We start from the raw sequence: 15,678 nt of genomic DNA, 5'->3' as shown, positions 1-15,678 counted from the left end.
GCTGACGGCAGGGCACAGGCTGAGAGCCAAACAGCTGGAAGGCAGGAAATCTTAGCACCAAAGAAGGAAACTTTCTTTGTTCACAATCTTCCTGGAGTGGCACTTTCTTTGGAGCAGACCTGGCACTGGACTCCTCTGAAATGCTGAAGTGGGTCCAGGAAAGTGTTAAGGCAGTAGGTAGGGCATTCAGCAGCCAAAGACACTGGAGAAACACCAGCCCTGGTTTCTCAGTTCCTTTGTGATCCAACAAAGGATGCAATGGACAGGGGGAGGCAGACTATCAGCAGGGCTCAGGTTCAAAGTCAGGTACGTGTTGGATCCTCCTACAGGCTCTTTAACCAGTCACCAAGCTATTTCGGGAGCCAGGATGTCATGGCACTCTGTAACTAATGCTGAACTCAGTGGCCAACAACCTAAAATTCATTCTCTCTACATGGTGTTCAAAGCAAACATTGATCTGGAGAAGACCATGGAGATGGTCTAGTCAAACTGAGGTGCAGAGAGAGAGGCAGAGACTGACCAACATAACAAGTAGAGTCAGCCTCATTGGGCTGCAAGGTACAGAAATCTACCCAATGTAGCTGAAATATAAAGAATTTTTTCTTGTGAGGACTGGAATTGAAATGCCAGCAGGAATGAGGCAGCCCTAGGACTCACTGTTCTATTCATTCTCCTTCCCCTGACACCCTCCCCATCTCTGCACAGGGCTGCTCCTTTCTCCTCTTCCTACTAACCAGCTTCTGCTGCTTCTTGGTCTCTGCTCCCTCTTATCTTGGCTTGCACATGGCTTTACTGGCCGAGGCTCACTTTTCTCTGACCTGCCTACTCCAACTCCCTCCGCTACCTGACAGTTTCTTTCTGTTCCTTGGTCCAAGAGAGCCTCTAATTGGCCTGTCTCAGATTGTTGTGGTAGGCCATTAGTTAAAGGTCACCGGCTAATATTTGAAATGGTAACCCGTGGCTCTGGTGCTGGCCCCATTTGTTCAAGTCTAGAAGCTGAAGGGGCCAAGTGGTCTAAAGCAACGGGCTCAAAAGGGTTTGCGGTTTGGGCAGCTTTTCTTCCAAGTGAGTGTAAGTTGGGCAGGCACTGTGCCATCACTGGGACCATGTGACTAGAGCCCAAGGCTCCAGATTTCCTGCCCAGAACTTTTTCCATAGAATTTGTCATTTCTTTGATTTATGCAGCAGACATGTCTTAGGGCTTGTTCAATGTCATTTGTAAAGATCTTCCTCCTCCTTCCTCTCCTCCTCCTCCCCCCTGCCCCAAGGAACTTATGGTATAGTGAAGATAAAGACAGGAGAATAATTAGAATACATGAGTGCTTTAGAAGAAGTATAAACAAAGTATTAATACCTACCGCTTACTGAGGAGTCTGTACCAATCACTGCAGATCACTTTACATACATGTTCTCATTTAATCTTTACAACTCCCTTGTGAAGTCAGCACCACATTTTCCACATGCGGAAACCAGCTCAGAGAGTGGTTCACAGACGATAAATAGCACAGCAGGGCTCTGATGCCAGAGTCTGGTTTGCACTATGCAGCCGTTACCATGCTGTTAGGGCACAGAGGACCACCTTGGCCTAGGGTGGAGGCAGGGATGGGTGGTGAGAGCAGTAGACTTTCAGATAGAGCTGAGCCTTGGAGCAGGAGTGAGCTTTCACCAGGCCAATGGGGGTGGGGGAGGGTCTTTGTAAACAGAGCCCTGTGTGTGGACAGCAAGATATGAGCACCGGAGAGTCTGGAGTGGGGGTGTGAACGGGGAGCCCGGCCAAGGACACGTTGCACACCCTTGAGAGTGAGTGCCTCCCTAAGTTTGCGCTCTGGGCGCCTCTCTTGCTGTGCTTTCCATGGGAAATAGACTCTCAGGGCAGAGTCCAGATGAAAAAATCGGGAGGGATGAAAATCTCTAAAATAACCACATAATCTTCCCCAGCCCAGATTCCCCACAGGGCTTTCTTCTGCCTGAATTTCAGGTGTTGTCTTGGATGTCAGTTCCTCTAGGAAGCCTTCTTGGTCTCCCAAGCTTGCCTTCGGGTACTTGGGTTACATTTTTGTAATTGCCCTTTGCTTTGTCCCAGCACCAAACTGAATTCCCTGAGGGCAAGGGCAAGGTCTTACTCTCCCAACTCCAGGAGAGCTTTTGGCTCATAGTAGCTGCTCAGTAAAAGATAGTGTGATGAAAGAATAGCAAAGAGCCTCCAAAGAGCCTCTGCCAAATCTTTTAGGCCACGTGGATTTTTTTCTCCTTGTCTCTGTGGTCCTACCAGCCTCAACGACTGGAATCTTACACATGTTGGAGAAACCTTAAAAATCATCTAGCTATTGGGGCGCCCGGGTGGCTCAGTCAGTTAAGCGTCCAACTTCAGCTCGGGTCATGATCTCACAGTTCATGAGTTCAAGCCCCAGTCTGGGTTCTCTGCTGCCAGCACAGAGCCTGCTTCGGATCCTCTGTCTCCCTCTCTCTCTGCCCTTCCCCTGCATGCATTCTCTCTCTCTCTCTCAAAAATAAAACCTTTAAAGAAAAAAAAAATCACCTAGCTATCTCCTTCCTCCTACCATTTTACAGACGGGATGATTGAGGTCGAATTTTCAAGTATTTGCCAACAATCCCAATTTTGTGTCTGCAGCCACTATTTCTTCCCTGGACTCCAGACCCAATCAGCTGCTTCTGCATCCCGTATCTAGGACGCCCCACAGTGCCTGTGCCTGAACACATCCATAACTGGCCTCAGCACCTCCCCCAGTCCTGGTCCTCCTCCAAGCTTTCCCAATCTGGTGAAGAACATCACCACCCACCCTGTTGCTAGGGCCGAGATGTTGGGAGCCCCTTGCCACCTCCCGCAGCCTCCTACCACGAAACACCAAGGCCAGTGGCTTCGCCCACCCGAATCACAAAATGTCTCCAAATGCTCTCTGCCTCCTTGGTTTAAATGCCCCACAGCTCTCAGTGGGCCCCTGCAAAATCGCCCTCATTAACCCCCCCCAATCTGCTCTTTCCTTGTTCCAAACCATGCTCCTCACTGCAGCAAGAATGACCGTTAAAAAATACTTCTTTATGATTTAACTCCTTTGCTGATAAACCGTCATTGGCTCTCTACTTAAAGCAAATTTAAATAATAATTATTGTTACTATAGCTAACACTTACGGAAAATTTATCATGTCCTAAGACCTGTTCTAAGGACTTTCTATATATTCACTCACTTAATCCTCACAACTGTAAATAGCCCCATGGTACAGCTGAGGAAACTGAGACTCAGAGAAGCTTTTTTGCATAAGCTCTTACCCTATCCTTGACTCTGCTCTGGTTGCTATTCACTTGAGACGAAGTACCTTGGGGAGCATTCTAGCACCTCCCTTACTAGGTCAGGCCCTCCTAGGGCACATATTCCAGTTTGTAATTATGTATTATTTTGGTGTGGGAGTCATTTGATTGACGTCTGCCCTCCTAACAGACTTTAAATTCTCTGTTTTTCTCATTGTCGTGTCCTCAGTATTTAACATGTAACAAACGCTCGCTTGATGTTTGTTGAATGGGTCAATGAAAAGGGTTTTCAGTAGGAGAGTAGATGTGGACAGATGTGTTTTAGAAGGCTTTCTCTTGTGTGAAAGTTTGGAGATGTTGAGACCTCCACACCAAGTCACTGCCAGCAGTGGATTCAGGAGCGAGAGGAGGGCAGTGTGGACGAGGGGAGCGGCCATGGGGGACGGATAGCAGCAAATGAACCTGGGGAGTATTTACAAGGTAGACTGCGCAGGCCCTGATAATGAACTGGATGGAGGTGAGGACGAGGGACGAGTCAAGGGTGACTCCCAGGCTTCTGACTTAAGCAACTGGTACCCCGAGCTCAGGTGGGGACTATCTGGGAGGAAAGAGGCAGGTTGGGTCAGCAGAGCAGGTGACCCCTAGACCAAGTCTATGGAACCATAGAAAAGTTCTCAAAATCTTCTTGCCCAAACTCGAACTTGGCCCTAGTATATTTGTCCAGCCTCATCTCTAACCTACCCCAGAGTCAGACTCAGACCACTGCTCCTCCCCTAATTCCACTCATCCTCCACCCAGACTTGTAAGTGTTGCCCACTCCTTCACCCCTCTCTCAAACTCCACAGGACTCAGCTTCAAGGGCCTGCACCTCTCCTCTCTCCCCCGTGGTTAACAGGGCCTTGACTGTTCCCAGGATTCACTGTGTCAGAAATGTTTCTCTGCCTGTCTCCCCTAATGACTTTTTCTCAACTGAATCCCCAGCACCTGGGACAAAGCCTGGCTCAAGGGTAACTTCAAAAAACTTTGTTTCATTGAATTCTTCCAAGGCCTTGGCTTTCTCGTATCAAGAGTGGGACCAAGAGTCAGGCTTTGAATCCTGATGCTGCTACTTCGAATTTGGACAAGTCACTTCTCCTCAAATCCTGTTTCTTCATGTGTGAAATGGAGGTGATAATAAAGTGGACGTAGAAGAGCAGCTTTGAGCGTTAATGAAATGCTGTATGTTAAGTGTTTGGTACAATGCCTAGAACATTGTTAGCTTCCTCAAAAATTTAGCTGTTATTTATTTTAAGAAAAAAAGATCCCATGGGGCGCCTGAGTGGCTCAGTCGGTGAAGCGTGCGACTCTTGATCTCTGGGTTGTAATTTCAAGCCCCACCCTGGGTGCAGAGATTACTTAAAAATAAAATCTTAAAAAAAAAAAAAATCCCACCTTAACGTCTGAGAGCTGCACGAACTGGAACCTTGGATTACAGGATTACAGTTCCCAGGATGGCCACACGAGGGAAGTGGTGAGCAACATCGGGGCTGACTCTGGCTCTGCTGTGCTATAAGCACCTGCTGTGGACCCAGATGGCCCGACTGGGATTTCCGGGGCTTCCCGGCCCCTGAACAGGTGGGCGCTGGCCAGGGCGCTGTGGGAGGAGCCTCCGCAATGTGCTTGGCCCTCTCACAGACGCCGCCGTCCCTTCTGCTCACCCGTTTCTCAGGGGACAGTAGTAGAAGGCAGCTGGGATTTAGGGTCTCCAGTCTGTCATTTGTCTCTCAAACTTGAGTATGATAATTTCTTCTCTATAGAAGTTTTTATAGTGCCTATCGTCTTCTCCATAGAAGTTTTAAATTTTATCGGTATTTTTCCTTTGGCCTCTAGCTCTCGCCATGCTTAGGAAAGTCTTTTCCGTCTCTAGGATTATTAAAACATCCACTCATGCTTTCTTCTGGTACATTTGGTGTTGTTATATAAATATGCTCTTCACCTGGAATTTACTTCGGTGTGAGGTAAGGACACAGCTCTCTCTCATTTCCTCAAATGACTTGCCAGTTATCTCACCCATTTGTTGAAAGGCCTACTTCCGGGGCGCCTGGGTGGCGCAGTCGGTTAAGCGTCCGACTTCAGCCAGGTCACGATCTCGCGGTCCGTGAGCTCGAGCCCCGCATCGGGCTCTGGGCTGATGGCTCAGAGCCTGGAGCCTGTTTCCGATTCTGTGTTTCCCTCTCTCTCTGCCCCTCCCCCGTTCATGCTCTGTCTCTCTCTGTCCCAAAAATGGATAAACGTTGAAAAAAAAAAAAAAAGAAAGGCCTATTTCCTCCATTTGCCTGAAGCGCCATCTTTATCATACCCGCATTCCTTTGTGGAGTTGAATCCATTCCTCTACCCCATTTTGCCTCACTGATTCGTGTAGTCCTGCTTCAATACCATACTGCTTTAAGTACGTTGACTTTATGTTTTAATATCAGGTAAGGCAAAATCTCTTTCCATTCCTTTTTCTCTAGATTTCTTTTTTAATTCCTGCATGTTTATTCTTCTATATGCACTTAAGAATCAACCCTCCACCCAATCCTCTGTCCCTGGAGTCCCTAAAACTATCTGCAAAGCATACATTTGCACATTTGTCTAAGTTGTCATCAAATGCGCAAAGGGACCATGATTCCAAAGGGAGCCCCTGGTTTCCATGTCTCTGTGATAGGGAGCATGGGAAGAGCACAAGGGAACCTCAATTTCTCCCTCCTCTCCCACATCCTCACAGGCTCTGCTCTCCCCACCCTTCACCTCTACCATTGTTCCAGCCGTTTCCCTGGTCTCTGTCTTGTCCCTCCAATCTAATGTCCCTGCTGCTCCAGAGCATTCATGCTACAACACGGGCCCTAGTTCTAGGCGTGATGTAGATTAGATGATAACAAAAGCTTAATTAATATGTGAATGGAATTGAGTCCTGGCTTCCCCTCTGGCCAGTTGTGGGATCCAGCTTCAGGTCTTCCACATTTTCGGGTCACAGAAAGTTTTTTTCCTCACAGCAGGCACTTGCACAAGGCTTTTCTCCTCTCTAGGCTTCAGTTTTTCCACCTATACATTGCATTTGAGTTTGTAAGTCATTTCCTCATCTCCCACCATCTGACTTTCCTGGATCTGGTCCAGCAGGGAGTAGTGGTACCGTGGTGCCAGTGATGTCCTGCGAGGTTCCCCAAAGAGGAGGAAGGATGAAAAAGTGCAGATATAAATGGTGGTAGAGAGGGGGACCAGTCATGAAGCCAGAGTGTCCGAGAGACGTGGAGAGGCTTGAGGCGTCCTCTAGACCCCAAACCCTTCGAGGCTGGTCTTGTTACCCTGGGGCCTGCAACTGGGCAAACCCAGACTCTCCTCATTTCCCTAGGTTCCGCCCACCACCAAAGGCCCTGCCCCCATTAACCCCGCCCCTCCAGTGGCCCCACCCGCCGGCCGAGGCCCCGCCCCCGTCAGGCCCCGCCTCCCTCTTCGCCTCCCGCCGGCCGGGGCTTGGGCTTTGCACCCGGCGGCGGCTGAGAACCGTGGCGGCTGCGGAGCCAGCAGCGCAGGCGGGCGGAGCGGAGCTGCCCGGCCCGGTGTCGGGCGATGCCCCCGTGAGCCTCTTTCGCCGCCCCTCCCCGCCCCGCGCCCCTACCCCCTCGGAGTCCGCCGCCCGCCTGGGACGGGGCCGCGCCCACCGCCGGGTCCGCGGGGCGGGGTCCCGGGGCAGCACCTGCCCCGCCTTGTGGAGCCGCCAAGCCCGGCGGAGACCCCTCCCTGTCTGGACCCTGGACCCACCTCCGGGTAAGTCAGTAGGCCTTGCTCGCTTGGGAGTGGACGTGGGGAGGGGGCTGCGGAGGTCTGGGGGACTACCAGCGGGGGAGGGGGGCTCGGGCCGTGAGGAGCCACGTAAGGATGTGAGTGTGCAGGGTCGGGGGGGGGGCGGGGCCTCAGGGGATCAGCAGAGTGTGTTTGATGGCTCTGGGGTGGGGGCTAAGGTATGAGAGGGGAACGTGGGGTGTTTGAGGAAACCTGGAAAATGGGGTAGAGGACCCCAGAGTCTTGAGTTCTTTGCTGATTCTCAGAGCACCTGGGGCCATGGTCTTCAACAGCATTGCCTCGCATGGCATTTTTGGAAAGTGCTTAAAATCTCTCCTGGAAAGGGAGCTGGAAGGCAGCCTGCTTTCTCCCTCCTGCCTGTGCCCTGGTTGACAAGCAGCCACTCTTTCCTCCCAATGAAACACCATTGTGGTGCCCAGAGAACCCCCTCAGCCCATGAAAGGAAAGGGATGGTGCTCACTCCGGCCCTAGGAGGGGAAGAGGGGGCTTTTGGGAAACTGGGAAAGGCAGTTGGTCAATCCATGGTGGGGAGTTCAGGGAGGCTTGGCAGGACTCTTGGTGGGCAACCTGGACCCTCATTCATTCAGGGGGAGGGTAGCTTCACTGGCTAGCCTCCAGGCTGCCTGGACCCATGCCTACATCCCCTTGTCTGGATAACCCAGCCCAGAGGAGTGGGTTTCTTCCCAGTATTCTGGGCCTGGAAATCCAGGGAGTGCCCATAGCTTCTGTGGTCTTGATGGCGTAGGCAATGCCATACTCAAGGCCAGGGAACAAGGGGTGCTGGCTGGCACTGCCACTTTGGGGCTGGGGAGCCTAGGTGAATGTCAGAGTCTACCTCTAGCCCCATGGATGTTGTCTGGGTGTGGAGAGGAAGCCTGATGCCCCTTTGGTCCGGTCCTCTGCCTATGATGCCTTCTTAAGTCTAGGGTCCTTGGGTTTGGGGCCTGAAGTGGTGGGGAGAGGGCCTTTCTGGGCTAGGCCTGGTCACCAGAGGGTTAACTAGCCACCACCACCACCCCCCCACCCCCCAAGAGTTGCTGCCAGCCACCAATTAGTCTGTAATCAGGCAGCTGCCAACTGTCCCTGGGGGCATGTGGGCAGCCTAATGGGGCATTCTCTGGTTGGGGGTTGGGGGAGGTGACTGGGGAAGGGGTCTGTGAAATCTGTGCTTAAACCAAGCACTGTGCCCTTCTGAACCTGTTTAGGGCCCATAGACCCTCCTTGCTGACCTCAGTGCTGGGCTGCCTGGCATAGGGACCTCCAGCCCTGGGGTTCCACACGTACTCGACCTTCTGCAAGGTATGAAGTCCAGAGTCAGGCAAACTTGACTTCAGACCCAGCTCTGCCACTTTCTGGCTGCTATTGAGGAAATCCCTTCCCCTCTTGGAGCCTCCTTCAGTAAAACAGTTCCACCTTCCAGTTCTGCTGGGAGGAGTGAATGAAATGGTGGATTTGAACTGCTTCGCATAGTACCTGGCACTCAGGGAAGCTTGGGAGAGAACTACTGAACTCACTAGCAACCCCTGTGCCAAGGACCTGACGGGACAGGCAGGCAGAAGGAAGCCAGGTATTGGGGACCCAGCCCGGGACCAGGTTCCCTTCCCTCGGGGCATGTGGTTGTGGGCCAGGCGCTGTCTCTGTCTTAACTCTCATCTCTCCCTCCTTGCTCACAGACATTTCTGGTCTCGGGCATTAATTGGATTTTCCTCTGCAGAGCCTGGGCCAAGCCGCTACTTTCTGGGCTCCCCCTATCCCTAACCAGGTGCTACGCTCTGTGGGGTCTTTCAGGGGTCTGGGTGATGTCTGCAGCTGCAACAGCAGCTGGCCCTTTAAGGAGGGAAGAAAACAATTATCTGGCCTGGGCATTGCATCAGCTGGAGGCTGGAGGGTCCCTGGGGAAGGGGGGGCAGGCTGGTGGTTGATTTCATTAGTGCCATGTGAGAACTCTCACCCGAGTCTGCCCCGCTCCCCAGCTGCAGCCTCCTCCCCCCGGCAGCGGCCGCCCCAGCCCCATTGCTTCCCCCTACCCCACCCCAAGAGCACCACCTTGGAGGACTCTGTGCACCCCCAGCCCATGTCATGGGCCCTGGGCAGAGAGGAGTGAAGAAGTTTCTCTCTCACTGGCTTTTTGCTGACTTGGGGTGCAGGGTATACCTCCCGTACCAGCATTTTGCTGACAGTGGGGGTGTCTCCCCCATTAGTGTTTGGCTGACCTGGGGGGTATTTCTACTACACTGGCATTTTGTTGACCCAGAGGAGGGGTGACTTCTACACTGGCCTCTCACTGATGGGGGTGCTGCCTTCTGCACTAGGGTTTTGCTGATCTCACAGGGTAGCTGAGCTGCCTGGGTGTGTGTGTGAACTGAAGGCATGGGTGAGAAACAACTCTCCCTGGTTGGAAGGGAGCTGGCTCCAAACAGTGAGTCATAGGGACAGAGGGGATGCCAGGTATTTGGGCATCAGACAGACCTGGGTTCAAATCCTGCATTCTCCACTTACAGGCTCTGTTGCCACTTCAGGCAGGTGGTCTCAGACTCCTCTGGAAAATAGGAATAATTTGCATTCATAGTGCCCACCCTCATCTGGAAGGTGCTTGGGGATTAGATACAGTAACTGGATGTACAACACCCAGCCCAGGCCTGGCAGGTGGGGCGTGGGGAGGATACTCTATGATGATTCTCTTCCCCTTGCAAGTTTGAGCTTCTCCCACCTTGAGCTCGAGATGCCTGGACAAGAAAAAGAGGACTAGGAGGGAGTGGAGAGAAGGGGAGAAGGAGTGCAGGACCCTCCTGCCTCTGTTGCAGGGGGGTGCCTTCAGACACCTGATGTACCAAGCATTGTGAGCCAAGCAGCCCTGCCTCCATGGAGCCTGCATTCTAGCCCAGGATGGTCCAGGGCAGGTGATGGCCCCTGTATCGTGTGTCAAAAGGAGAGATTCAGGGAGCCTAGAGTGACCAGGAGTTGAGGCAAAGAAGCAGCGATGAGGAGAGGGAGCAGTGTGGGCTAAGGCCTGGGTGATGGCAGGTGGGGCCTGGTATGGGGGAGGGGAGGACAGAAGTGGAGGAGAGAGGGTAGAGAGTGCACAGGTAGCAGAGGGCGGACCTCCCTGGTCCAGCAGGATATTAAAGGCTTGGGAGTTATCCTGAGGCCAGTGGCAGCCCCTGAAGGGCTTTAAGGCAAGAAGGCAGGGTTTGATGTCCAGAGAGCGTGGGCTAGGGTCTGCGGCTCTCGGGCAGAGCCTTCTCAGGAGTGACCTTTTGCCCTCTCACACTCCCTTCCCTGTGTAGCAGCCCTGGTGCCCAGGGAGCTCGTTGTTTATGTGGCTCTCCCCAGGAGGAGGCCAGTCCCAGTCCCTTCAGCTCCCTCCCCGTGGGCCTTGTTGACAACGTTCACCCCTTGGGGCCAGGTTCTCCCCACCTCCCCAGGAAGCCAGAGGGTAAGAGGCAGGGCTTCGGCACCAAGCTGGTCTACGTTCACATCCTAGCTCTGCATTGCACGAGGCAGGTGACTTCTGGCAAGGCACACCCCATCTCTCAACCTCCGTGTCCTCAACCATAAAACTGGATTGATGTTATTTCTATAGGAAGGATAAAACGAAATTCCAGATGGAAATTATGGAACCCATTCCAATGTCATTTGGCATGTTACTTTGTAGCATGGCACTGACGTCTACTCCAGGCCGGGCCCAGGGCTGGGTGGGGGGGGACAGGACTGGCTTCACGAGTCTGGTTGCACGGAGCCCTGGGTTAGAAGGACCCCATCCTCAGTTTTACTGTCACCGTCTTGAAATTCTTAATTTTGAACAAGGGGTCCCACATTTTCCTTTAGCACTGGGCCCTCCATCGTACGTAGCCCTACAAACTGGGTAGGGGTAGGGAGAGGCTGGGCGAGACACAGACTGACAAATAGTTCCCAACTGGAGGAGGTGTAAGGTGGAGGGCATGACTAACTGTCCCAAGGTGGGTGGGATGTTAATAATAGTAACATTTATTTAGTGCTTACTGTGTGTTAGGTTCTCTGCTAAGTACTCATCCTCAAACAGCCCCATGAGGTAGGTAGTATTATTGCCATTATACAGATGAGGAAAGTGAGGTTACATTTGGCCAAAGTCACACAGCTATCAAGAGGCAGAACTGGGATTCAAACCCAGGTTGTTGGACAGCACAGTGCATGCCCGGACCAGGGAAGTCTTCTCTAGGAGAAGGGGTCCCCTGAGCCGAGTCTGAAGGTAACTCGGAGCAAGAAGAGGGCTGTCTCTGCTGGAAAGCGTCTGTGCTGAGGCCCGATGCTTGGCCAGGAGAGTGGGAGCCAAAGCCTGATGCCCCCTGGGGCTGAGGGAATTAACCTTTGGATTTTGTGGTTCTCACTTGCCAGGCTCAGAGCTCTCGGTCACTCTTGCCCCCAGGCCCTGCTGCCCCCAGGATTCCTCCCAGCTGTCCCTGCTCTCGTCTCGTCTCGTCTCGTCTCGCTGCCCTGCCCTCTCCTCCTCCACTGCCCGGTAATCTCCTTACTCTCTTGAGTTGAGTGATCTCTTCTGGGCTCAAGCCCTGCAGGTCTAACCACATTTAGATGTCTCACAATCAGCCTAGAGTCCAAACCCAGGTCCCCAGCTCCGCCTGCCAGCACCTGCTCTGCCTCCAACATCCCCAGCTCATCTCTGCTGCCACCATCCACCCACTTGCTCAAGCTGGAAAGCTGGAAGTTCTCCTGGACACCTCCCTCTCCCTCACCCCCACAGCCCACAGCCATCCTCAGCAATCGTGCTAGCTGTCCTGTGTCTCTCTCCCTGCCCGCCGCCCCATGCCAGACCACCATCGGTGCCCACCTGAACCGCAGCGATAGCCTCCTAGACTGGGCTCTGTACGTTTCTGTTCTTGCCCTGCTTTGTTTCATTTTTCACACTGTGGCCAGAGTGGTCTTCTAAAGAGAAATGTTTGACTGTATCATTTCCCCGTGTAAGACCCTTCTAAGACTTCTTGGAATAAAAGCCAGACTCTGATGTAGCCTACAGGGCCCCGTGTGATCTGGTCCTTGCCTACCTTTTTCGATCATCTGGTACCGTTCTCCTCTCTCCCAGCAGCAGGACTTTCACACATGTTCCTTCATCCCGGAATGCACTCCTCCTAGTGCCTTGTTAACTCCTACTTATCCTTCAGAGAGATACCAGCTCTTGTAGCATTTCCACAGTGAAGCGTAACAACCAGAAACTGAACACCGCCCCCCTCCGTGGGACCTCGTACTTCTTCAGGACACTCAGGACACTTGAGTTGCTTCTCCCTTGTTTCTCTGTCTTGCTGGCCTGTGAACTCCGTGGGGTCAGGGGTCCTGTTTTGCCCAGCCCCAGCACCCAGTAGGTACACAGTGAGCTGCTCAGTGGATGAAAGGGCTAGATGAATCATTGCTGCAGTACCCTAACTGGCCTCCCTGCCTTCAGGCCTGCCTTCTCCAGTCCTTTCTTCGTGGGGGCCCCAGAGCGATCTTTCTAAAGCACAGAACTGACCCTGTCACCCCCTGCTACTTAAAATACTTCAATAGCTCCCTATCGCTGACAGGAAAGGCCTCATCTTCTTAGCATAGAATTCAAAGCCCTTTGTGATCTGCACCCGACCGGCCTCTCCAGCTTCGTCTTCCCTGCTCCCCCACCACACTTTGAACTGCTGGCAGTTCCTGTAACACGTCAGGCTGTTTTGTGCCTCTGTGCCTCTGCACTTTGTGTTCCCGCCGCCTGTAATGCCTCCCCACCCCAGCTTTCTCTCCCTGGAGAACGTCCTTCACTCTTCAAAACTGGTTTAGCTGCCACCTTTGCTGTGAAGCCTCTGAGGACCGTCCTGGCCCTTCCTGGACAGAGCTAACCCACCCTCCCTCGGCCACATCTGTACAGAGTCTACATCTCGACAGAGGTCGACTCTTCCTCATCTCCCGGTCAGCTGAGCTCATCCAGGGCAGGCACAGTGATTTTTTTTTTTTTTTTTCCTCCAGGATTGTCCATCTTTGTGCCTCTTAGCTCCCAGCTTCTCCCCCGTCTTAATTGGGTCTCTGCTTGTATATAGAAACCGACTCGGGCCAGCTTCGGTAATAAAGAAGGGTTTATTACCAGGACACAAGAGATTCCTGAGAACTGAGGGGCAGAAAAATCGTTAGCCTCTGGGAGGCAGAAGCTGTAGGCCAGGAGAAATGGAAGCAAGCCATCCTCTGCACCTTGCTGGCCGCCTTTAGCTTTCTTTCTCCACGGACTGGTTTGTCCTGCTTTACCAGACCCTGAACTACCTATAGTTCCTCTACCGTGTCCTGCGTTCCCGCCACATTCAGACAGGGAACCCAGGGTTCGGCAGATCCAAATCCAAACTTGTATGAGAGGATCTGATTGGCTCAGAGTTGGTCAGGTGCCCACCCTGGTCCAATCAACTGCAGCCTGCTGGGAAGGCTCTCAAAGTCAGATTTGCAGACGTTGCTCTTGACCCCCTTATGGAAAGGTGGTGGTGGGGAGAGTCTTTGTTATCGGGGCAAGTACTTTTTAAAAGACATCTGCTAGAACCCTCAGAGCGCCAGGCTGTGCCTGGCCCCCACCCTTCCATCTGGATAGCACCTGGAGAAAACAGCCCAGGCATTGTGACTTAAAGGGGTGTCTTTTCCTGGGGCAGCAATGCTAGGGCAGGCTTTGAAGAGCCTGTCAGTTGTCATTCAAAGGCCAGAGCAGAGAGATAGATAGATGAGACCCAAAATTTTCTCACTTGTCTTTGGAGGAAGGGGAGGGTGGGAGCAGACGGGATAGTTCTCCTACCAAAATCATATTCATTCTCTAAGATGGAACTCATTTCCTCTCCTCTATGAAGAACCATGCCATGCCTACCTCCCCGCTCCCCACCGTCAGCCATTTTTTATCTGAATTAATTCTATTCTTTGTACTTCCCTCGTAATAAACATTTTTGAGCCCTTACTTTGTCCCAAACACCACGCACATGCACTATTTCATTGAATCCTCACACCCTATTAAATAGGCACTATTATTACCCCCATTTTACAGACAAGGAAACAGGTTCAGAGAGGTGACTTTTATGGCTAGGGACACACAGTGTGACTCCAGAGTAAAAGTTCTTATCTTCCACTACTTACTCACTTGCCTGTTGGCCTTTCAGGATTGTGAGGGCCTCACAGGCAAATACAAGATTACCATTCTCCCTCTCCCGCCCACTGCCCAGCAAGGGGCCAGCCCAGAACAAGGGATCCCAGAGATGAGACAAATGGAGACAGGTAGAGTTGAGGGTCTCCCACTCGTGGACTTAACCCTGTACAGCTATGTGATTCTGGACAAATCTCTTCATCTTTTAGAGCCTCTATTTTCTCATTCGGAAATGGGATGATAATTCCCGGTACGCAGCTCATACTAGATAGTGGCTCTAAGGATAATTTGTAAATGGGAAAGAACTGAGCAATTTCTAAGGATTATTGTTACCAGACTGGACTGTGATAACAGGGCTCCAGCTAGCCACTGTGCCCAAGCCTAGAGCTTCCCACCGTGGGTAGTAGCACCTTCAGTGAGACCTGAGGTGACTTTCAGTGGCTCGCAGACCTGTTATTACAGAGCATTGGCTCCCATAGTGAGAAAGTTGGTTCCCTTTCCACTCCATCAAGTCCAAATTTGTCCCAGGGAGAAAGTGCCAGTATGTCTTTAACAACTTGCCAACACTGCTGCCCTTCCCTTTTTAACAAAGAGGTCTTGACTGGCAACTCCAGGTAACTAAAATTTAGTAATACAGCTTGGCTTTTACGGTAGGTATTGTACTTTCATTTTCTATTTATTAAAAGCAATAATAGTTGCATTTATAGTAGTAACACAAAATTTCTACTTATAATAAATGCGTGTAAGTTAAAAGTGTCAATGTCAGCACAATAAATAAGGAGCAGTACAAGAGTATGGCAGAAATTGTTGACAGGGCACACTGTTATGTGGATAATGCAAAATTGGGAAGTGGTGTGGGGATGTCAGAGACATGGACTATTCACCTGGGTAATATTGAAGGTGCCTTCCACCTGCCTGGAAAACTTAGGGGTCTCTTCCTGCTTTGCCAGCCCACTTCCCTCTCCTCACCACATGCCCCGTCTTGAGATTCTTTCAGAAAATCCTGCCATGATTATTCTGCAGACAGATTTTGTGCCACTCTTCCCTCAGTCCACGAGAGAGGGAGGCTCTTGGAGTTGGGGTGTCTAGATGGCGGTAGGATGCCCCCTCATCTCTGAGGCAGCATGTGGGCACTCCTGGGGAGAGCAGGAGCTGTAGACTCCACAGTTCTCCTGGTCCCCAGGCACAACACAAACCTCGGGGCCTCCCAGAGGGCAGGAGTCCCAGGGAGCACAGAGGCCGTGGGAGCTGCCAGTGAGGGCAAGGCCATCCCTGGAGCCTGGTGCCCCAGAGCTTGGGGCCCCGGGGCCACAAAGCCAGGAGGCTTCGGGGTCTCAAAGGTTCCCTTTCCCCAGTTACCCCCTTCCCATCCCTTTGTGCCGCTGCCTACTTGCCCCCGGGGATTGGGCAGCAACCCTGGGAGTCCTCAGAGGACACAGAATTTATCCACAGGAGTCAACACTGGGGC

General features: G+C 52.2%; 1 protein-coding gene across 2 annotated transcripts in view; it reads left to right on the top strand.

The window, feature by feature from the left end:
• Positions 1-6,741: 6,741 nt before the first annotated feature.
• The window catches only part of RIMS3 (regulating synaptic membrane exocytosis 3), a 40,954-nt gene continuing 32,017 nt past the window's right edge, over positions 6,742-15,678 (top strand). Inside the window, exon 1 of one of the 2 annotated variants that reach the window (XM_043574564.1) lies at positions 6,742-7,054. The gene's annotated coding sequence lies outside the window, so the exon portion shown is untranslated. The remainder of the gene's footprint in view (positions 7,055-15,678) is intronic. The other variant, XM_043574563.1, reaches the window with a different exon arrangement.

This window comes from Prionailurus bengalensis, chromosome C1 (genome assembly GCF_016509475.1).
Source record: "Prionailurus bengalensis isolate Pbe53 chromosome C1, Fcat_Pben_1.1_paternal_pri, whole genome shotgun sequence".
NCBI classification, from domain to species: Eukaryota; Metazoa; Chordata; class Mammalia; order Carnivora; family Felidae; genus Prionailurus; species Prionailurus bengalensis.
The sequence above is the reverse complement of the archived record's forward strand: the minus strand, read 5'-3'. Positions and strand labels throughout refer to the sequence as shown.